Raw genomic sequence first — 8,251 nt, forward strand, 5'->3', positions numbered from 1 at the left:
CTACATCTCTAAACTTGGAAAGCAAAAAAAATAGTCTGAAATATGGCTGTAGGCACTGCAGAAACAGCTTCAAAATATCTCATGACATAACAATGATGGACCCATGCAGCCTGGTGAAAACTGGGCCAAGGTCTCATGCACTCCTTGGTGAATCACCAGCTTTAGGATGTGATGTTTCCCATCTACATTTGACCTAGGAAGGTCAAATGTAAGAAAAGGAAAACACTTTCCACTTATCCAGCTGGGCTCAAGCTGGAAGTCAAAATGTCAGTGTGAGAACATGGTGAACATGAATAAGGCATGAGGGCAAGGCAGGCACCAGTGTGAGGCCATGGCTGTGAGCACAGGAGGAGAACTCAGCAAGCTGGGTGGTTTCCCCAAATTCTGACAAAACTTAATGCAGAAAGGCTTTTTGTTTGTTTGTTTTTTAGTATAGAAAGATCTAGGCTATTAAAGGGAAGTTTAGGGCATTGACTGTGCAAAATCATCCCAAGAGCTCTTAGGATGAGGGCTCAGTGTGTGCCAAACTGTTTCTGCTTGGAGCTCTTTCCTGTTCTGGGCATGCTGGTGTCACACCACATCAATAAGCACTTCTGGCAATTCTGCAGCTGCTCAGGAAAAAAGCATGTGGAGAGAGGCAAAGTTATGCTGTGGATTAGAAACTGGGATCAATACTAGGGTCAGTGGAGGATTTTAGTGGTGAGATTTTAAAACTATTTAGCAACAGCGTGGAAAGGTGCCTAGGGATGAAGTGACAACATCTGCAGAGTGTATAAAGAAACACTGCAAACTAAATCAGCTTTCCATCAGGGTAGCCAGAGCTACCCCAGCCCAGCTGAGCCAAATGAACCAGCCATCTCCAGGCTGGAATGTGTGCATAGCTGCCTTAGTGTGGGGATGCTGCAGGACCAGGCAGCAAACAGAAATAACTGAAATGGAGTCAGGACTTTGTAGGAGGAAAAAAGGGTGAGGAGGCAGGAGTTTGAGGGAGATTGTCCTGGATTCACTTAGAGCTTCGTTTTGTTTGTCATAACATCGTGAAATACGTCTTGGGGATCTCTATGTGAGAAAACAATTTACTGCAAATCCACTTGCAGGCTGTTGTGGACTTTCCCCCCCTCCATCCGCTGTTCCATATGGCTGTGATTAATAATGGCCACAAATTATTATCCTGATTATCACAGGAGTGGAGTGAGGGCCTTTAATGAAAGCAAATCAGCTTTTAATTGGCACCTGCTAAGATGGGGCAATACAGTTTATATAGGTATGATCTGTAGCAAATTATTCCACAGACATTTGCAGACATTCCACAGACATTTGAGAATTAATTTTGTAACAGATGCAAAGGCCAAAACTGTGGATGTAAACTGGAGACAAGTTGGCTCAGAGCATCTGGTACAGTTTTGCTTCATGCTCTAGGCTGAATCTCACCTTTGCCTAACCTGCTCCTGTCTCCCACCAGCAGCTGTCCACAGGCATATTTGTACAAGTGCAGCCTCTTGCCAGTGTGTGTCATGGAGTTTTGACATCTGCCTGAAATCCTGGAGCTGGCTGCTTGGGGTGTTAGGATCTGAGTTAATTTCATGCTTGTGCTCAAGGATGAAATAACCAAATTTCTGCTAAAGCTTTAAAACCAGGGTGTGACAGGCCAGTCTCCTGCAGATCCTGTTTTTCCCCCTGTGCCTATTTCTGGAACGTGGTCGATGTGCCGTGGTGCCCTGTGTCTCACTACAGATGGCTGGCAGTGCTGGCTGCTGCAGACAGCACCAGGGCTCCTGCTGGGCCAGCACAGATGGGCACAGAGCCCTGGGCAGCTCCTGCCCACCCAGCCCCACTCCTGCCTGCTGCTGAAGCATCCCCAGCTCCCACCAGCTCAGCAAGGAGGACTCTAATGACTTCCAGAAATGGAAAACACACTTAACACAGGCTGATTCCTACTCCCTTGCCTGCAGTGGAATGCAGTCCATGGACTGTCAGTAACAAAAGCTATCACAGACTTCAGGTTTGTATAAATAGTGAAAACTTCCTTCACTGCCTGATCAACTTGTGGAAAGTCTGACTCCTCTAGACAAGCCTTTCATTTTGCAAGCAATAATAAAGTGAGATTTGTACTATTTTTCAGGCACATTAGGAAGCCCCTTGCAGGTCAGAGCTATCCGATTTCCACGGTATCTTTAATGTAATTTTCACAATGCTTCTTGGAAGCGTGTTGCTATTAACTTCTTTTCACAGATGAACTGAGGCAAATGGAGTGAAGCCTAGGAAACTCTTCCTGTCCAGAGGTTTAACATCCCTTTCCCCCATCCCTAAAGAGCTGTTCCAATATGAAATTAGTCCTCTATGTAGGAGTTCTATTGAGGTGCAATCATCATCATATACAGTAGAGCCTTCTTCTTTGGAGTGAAAGGGAACAGATAATTTCACACTTAGGAAGATTTCCATTTGGGATTGAGTTTTGCTTCAAATTTGCATTTGCCAGTGATGGGAATAGGCACCTTGTCCAATACTAATTTTTAGCAATACTCTTGTGCCCTTGCTCCATCCCTTGAGATCCTGAGCATGTTTGAGTCTCCTGCACAGGTGAGTGCAGGGACCCCCGACCAGCTGGTGTTCCTTACAATGCTGAGTAGTTTTTGTGATCCAGTTTTGGTTCTTAAACTTTCTGCTAAGTCTAGCAGGACATCTCAAGAGGAGCTGGATTTATGGGTTGCTGTTGAGGAGATCCAGGCCATGCAAAGTGGCTGAGATTTTATTGCAGTCACAGTATCAGACAAGAATTCACCTGCTGCAGAGCTATTTCTGAATTGCAGGTTTCCTTTAAGGAAAAGCAGCAACACTCTTCCTTGATTCTGAATATTAAAGGGCTGTTAAAGTAAATATGTTAAAGGGAACATGAAAATCTGACTAGAGTGCAGAGATTAACGTAGCATCATTTATTTATGTCAGGAGAAATAGCACTAAGAGATAAGACCTTTTATTTAATACAAAGCAGGGTTGGTAGGTGCATCTAAACATTAAATCTATTGCTTGATTGATGACAAATATGCTGTTCACTGCATGTCTTGCAGAGTTGCTGCTATGGGTATCAGCAGTTTTGTCCTACTGTCAAAATAGAACTTCCCCCAAACAACTGAGAATAAATGTGCATTATTGAATGGCTTTGTTCTTGCAGAGAGTCATTGCCTAAGAATTTATCTTTAGACCACTGATTATAGCCCTATAAGATGTACAAGGTTTTGGCTCAACAAGCACTTCATTTGTTCTTGTGCAGATAAAAATAAATTGAGTTGAGAAAAATGGTTGTAGGTATGACCCAATTATTTTAATCAATTAGGAATGTGGAGTGGGAAGGGCAGGCAGTGCTTCTGGAGCATTGTGGGTGCAGGTCTGGTATGTCTGAAAGCCAGCCTATTTTTTCCACATATCACTTGGTTCATTAAAAGGTGTTACTGCACCCCAGCAGTTCCACCTCCCTCATCCTTAGGCTGTAATAACAGCATACACTTTCAACATTTATATTACTAAAGAGCATTCAGCATGCAGAGAGCAGAAAATAAGAAATCACTGAATAAATTGAATCTACTATCAGAAATAAGGCTGGGCTATTGATGGATTTTTAAGCATGGTCCATTTATTAAATGTCCCTATTTTTTAAATTTGTGTGAGAGACTACTACAGATTTTCCCATCTGCTGTAACTGTCACAGAACACAGTGACAGGAAGACAGGGAGCAGTTCAGTGAATTTTGGTGTTTTGCTTCTAGTAATGGCATCTACCTGACACAATTGCTCTTGGCCCATTTCTGTTTAGGGGAGTTTATTGCCATCAACTGTTTCAAATGCAAGACAAAATGGTATCTGCCTCTATGAATAAAAGAATTTTCTGCTCCACACTGCAGAAGTGACACTTATATTAGCTGCATTTAATATATGTTGATGGGATTAAAATGTGTCTTTATTCATAAAGTTTCCTGCTTAGGCAATGAAATGCTGTGTTAGTGACAGCATCACCAAGTGCAGAAGGCAAGGGATTGGGTTTGCTTGGTATTTGGTTTAGCAGGAAGAATGCACTGATTGAAGCTCTTTTCATAAGGCAGAAGATGCAGTGTTTTACTTTAGGTATTCCAGTTGCAGTAGCAATTCCTGCAGCAGCACATATGTAAAGTGCATATACTGGGCTTATTATTTGGTTATCTAACAATATTTTCTGTATATAAAGGCAAAAAAAAAAAAGAGCCTTCCTTGATAGTCAAAAATCTTTTCCTTACTCTTGAGTTCATATTAAATAAAGCAATTTTCTGGCATGTACCAAGTCATGGGGATTACTATGTCAAGGTGCAGATTTTTTTATTGAGCAAATCAGCTAGGGAGAGTATTTAGATATCAAATGCCATAACAATTTGTCATAATCAAGGCTGTCTGGGGCCTTAGTGCTGAGGTCTGAGTTATGCATAAATCAGAGGAGGAGCAAAATTGTATAATTTTATTCTTTGTGATATTTCCCATGTGTTGTGAGTAATATAATGCAAAAGGGAGGTGATGCTGCCTGCCTGGCTGTGATTTATGCAAAGAGATTAAACATGGTGATCATGTCAGGAGTGCAATGCCATCACAACAATGACTTTTGCCATATGCTCTAATTTCCTACCCCTTGTCACCCTTCCACACCTGCAGGAGTGAGTGCCCCTGTGAACATCTGTCTGTTGTACCTTTACAACAGAACTGTGAAAACAGGCTTTACATTGAGATTTCACACTTCTGTTTTGACCACTGCAAGTATATTCAACCAAGCTTACCTTTTAAAACAAAGAAACATAAAACAAACCCTGAAGATTTTAAATAAGAGGTGAAAAAAATAAACCACCAAGGTCACAAGTATTATTTGGATCAGCTTGGATAAGAATTTCAATAGGAGCTAAGTGCTTATGGTGCTTTTCAAATGTGTAAAGGCTTAGTCAGCAACATGGTAAAAAGTAAGCTCTGATTTTTTTTTTCCACTCCATCTCAAAAATACCTTTATTAAGTAGTGCAGAAAAGATTTTTTTTTTTCAAACATAAGTGACTCTGTTTTGATTTTTAAGTATTTTTCAATAATATAGCTGTGCCAGGTGAGCTTGGATCTGCTGCTTTAGCACCTTTGCTTGAGTAATTTATTGCCCCTGTCCCCATCCAGGTTTTGACAATCCCAACTCAGTTTGTTACTATTTCTTTCTGTGCTTCTCTCAGCCTGGTTAGACAAAGCCCAAGTCCTTTAAGGCCTTTGCAGGCTTGTGGGAGCAGATTAAAATGAGATGTTTGAGGCTGTTACCACCCTGATCCATCTGCCCCTTTCCCCTCCAGATGCTGCTGCTGCCCCAGTGATGAATGAGCACCTCGTGGATCAGCTCCAGAGCTGCTGCACTTCTCAAGCTGGGGCACTAAAATAAAACACAGGAGCCAGTTTTAACCTCACCCATCACAGTGGGACAATGGCAACTCTGGCTGCAGGGTAGCAAGCTGGTATTTTACAAAACTTCCAAATTCAGTTGCAAACCAAAATCTCCAGGATCATTTTAAAAACCTCAAATAAACCACAAAAAAATTTTGTTCGGCTTCATGACACATCACTCTCTGCTCTCTTTTTAAAAGCAGTGCATAAATATCTGTTATTCTGTGAGTTCCCTTTCCCTGCTGTTCCAGACAGACTCTGAGTACTGATGCTGTGTTTATTCAGGACAACAAAATATGTTCTCTAGTGAATAACAAATTGACTTCTTTCCTTGTTCTTTTAGAGCACTATGAATTTTGTTTGAAAGGGGGAACAGTTTTCTCTTCAGTGTTCCTGCTGCAGCAATTTGCTGTCACTTCGTGGGACTGAAGGGTAGTGAAAATGTCTTTTTAACAGACAGTACAATAATTAACACCACCAAAAGAAAATTAACTAGCACAGCAAGGCAGCACAAAGTGAGCTGATGGGGGGAATTTTTTGAAGTTGCCTACAGAGCTGTAGTGCCTCCATCCTCCTGTCAGAAGTGACACAAGAACAGCCTTCAACAAATGTTATCAGTCAGCTGTTACCCTTCAAAAAAACCTCAACTAAGTGCTTATCAAAGCACTTAAATTTTATGCAGCTCCCCAGATGCTTTCTTTGCTGGATTTCTGGGAGAACGAGCTGTGAATAGAGATGTCCATCTCTCCTAACAGGAGGAACTGCTTCCTAACTTTCTGTCCTGAAAAGCAAAAATTCCCCAAACCCAGTGAGATTTTGGGGCCCCAGGCTCTGTGTAAGCCTGGTGTGGTGCTGCCAGCAGAGCAGGGACAGCCAGGCAGGTCTGTCACCCCTTCTGGTTGTTAACATCCCTGCACAGCCTGGGCCAACTTGCTTTTTCATTAATATCTTTGGTTACTGAACCTTCTCAAACTTCCTACAGATGGATCAGCCAGGGGTAGCTTAAGCGTTCTTTAAAGCTCCTATTTTTGTTTAATAACTGGAATTCCCTGGAATGAAGGGAATACTACAGGATTGCTTTTACTGGTTAATAAGGCTTCTCCTTTCAGCTCCAAACTCTCCCAAATTTGCCCCAGAGATGCACTAACCTGCCTGCCAACTTGCTTTGTAGCAAAAGTGCTGCCTGTGCCAGATGTTCAGAGCTCCTGAGTCAGAGTTCCAGAGACAGTGAGATTGCTTTAAACACACATTAATAACACCTAATCTTTGGACTTCTGAGCTCTAAAGTTCAATAGAGCCATGTCTTTTTGACATACCTCCCCAATTTTAGGACTCAAAAATGCGGTTTTGTTTTTATGAGCAGATGCTGACACTGCATTTGAGCTTCTGCATGAACTTTTAAAATGGAGCATTGAAGGAAAAGCTCAGCTATCGTGAAGGTGGTGATGGGATTTAGATTTGGAATGTACAGAAAGCCAAATTGTAACAGGGCAAGAGAGATCAGTGTCCAGGGTTTGGTAGATTTAAAGCCTGTAATAAGCACAATGTGTAAAAATGGGCTTAAGAGTCGGATATTTGCAATACTTGTGCCTGACATTAGGGATTACACAGACACAAATAGGACAAGTATCAGCTCCCCAACACTCAGCCTAGTCCCACTGAATATCTGAGTCCTTAGGCTTCTCTTTGCTCAGACAGAAAAGCTGGACAGTTGCTGAAATTTCCACTAATCCTGCCAAGATGCTTTCTGATCTATAGATGAACATTTCTTTTTTAAAAAACAACAGGAAATAAAACCAAAAAAAACCAAATTTGTGATTGCAGTCCTGCTTCTCCCCAGAGAATTGCAAGCTAAATAGAAACTTTTATGAAAAGATGCAAGGATGTATGTGAGGAAAGCATCACCTGTAAGGTAAAGCAGCACAGCCTCTCCTGCTCCCCATCACATTCTGCCATGGAAGGGTGGCTTCACAAACAACCCCTACAGTCCCTGGAAAAGTCTCTCTACTTCCCAATCAAGTTCTGCTGCTGGAGGTTGCCAATGTTCCCTCAAGGAGGATGGGGATGGCCTTCAGGGAGCCTTGCATCCTTTGGAACAGCTCCTGGAAAGTGCTCCAGTGAAGGATGGCTTTTGCTTGTGTTCCCCATACTTTACCCAGCAGGAGGAATGTTCAGTCATTTATAGAAAGCCACGCTTCTCTCTTGGCTGCTGCCTTTCAAAGGGCTCAGTGAGAGTATCCAAAAAGAGGGGAAAGATATTCTGAGCAGGCTCCCTCCACATCACACCTGCCTGAACACTGCTTGTGCTGCTGTTACCACAAATGTGCATTGTTTTCAGCCTGTGGTCTGGTCTGTTCTCAGCACCTCAGTGATGCATATAAATTTAGCTCCTCTGTCTTGTCTGAAGTCAAAAAACCAAAACCTCACCATCAATTATGGTTTAATTCTGGGGAGGTTTAGGATTTCTGCCTTTAGCTAAGTTAGCACCAGTTTGCCCAGGTTGGAAGCATTGATGAGCCAGAGTATGATGGATGTAGCCTGGGAGAATTTATTCCAGGTTACCAAAAAAAGGAGAGTGAGTGCTACACAGGTGAGTGATTTTGCCATGTCTTGTTTGCACGGATTTGGATAGGCACAGATGGAAAAGGCTCTGGCTGGGCCTGCCAGGTTCATTCCAGTCCAAAGGAGGAGGAAGAGGAGCTGGGTCATTCCTGTTAGGAGATGCTGTAGGGGAAGGCCCTGGAGGCTGTGCAGGCACAGTTTGCTTGTCCAAGCAGGGCAGTAGAAGAAGGGAAAGGACCAAGGTGTGCTGGGTGTGATTTGA

Source organism: Fringilla coelebs, assembly GCF_963513975.1.
Source record: "Fringilla coelebs genome assembly, chromosome: 15".
In the NCBI taxonomy this organism is placed as follows: domain Eukaryota; kingdom Metazoa; phylum Chordata; class Aves; order Passeriformes; family Fringillidae; genus Fringilla; species Fringilla coelebs.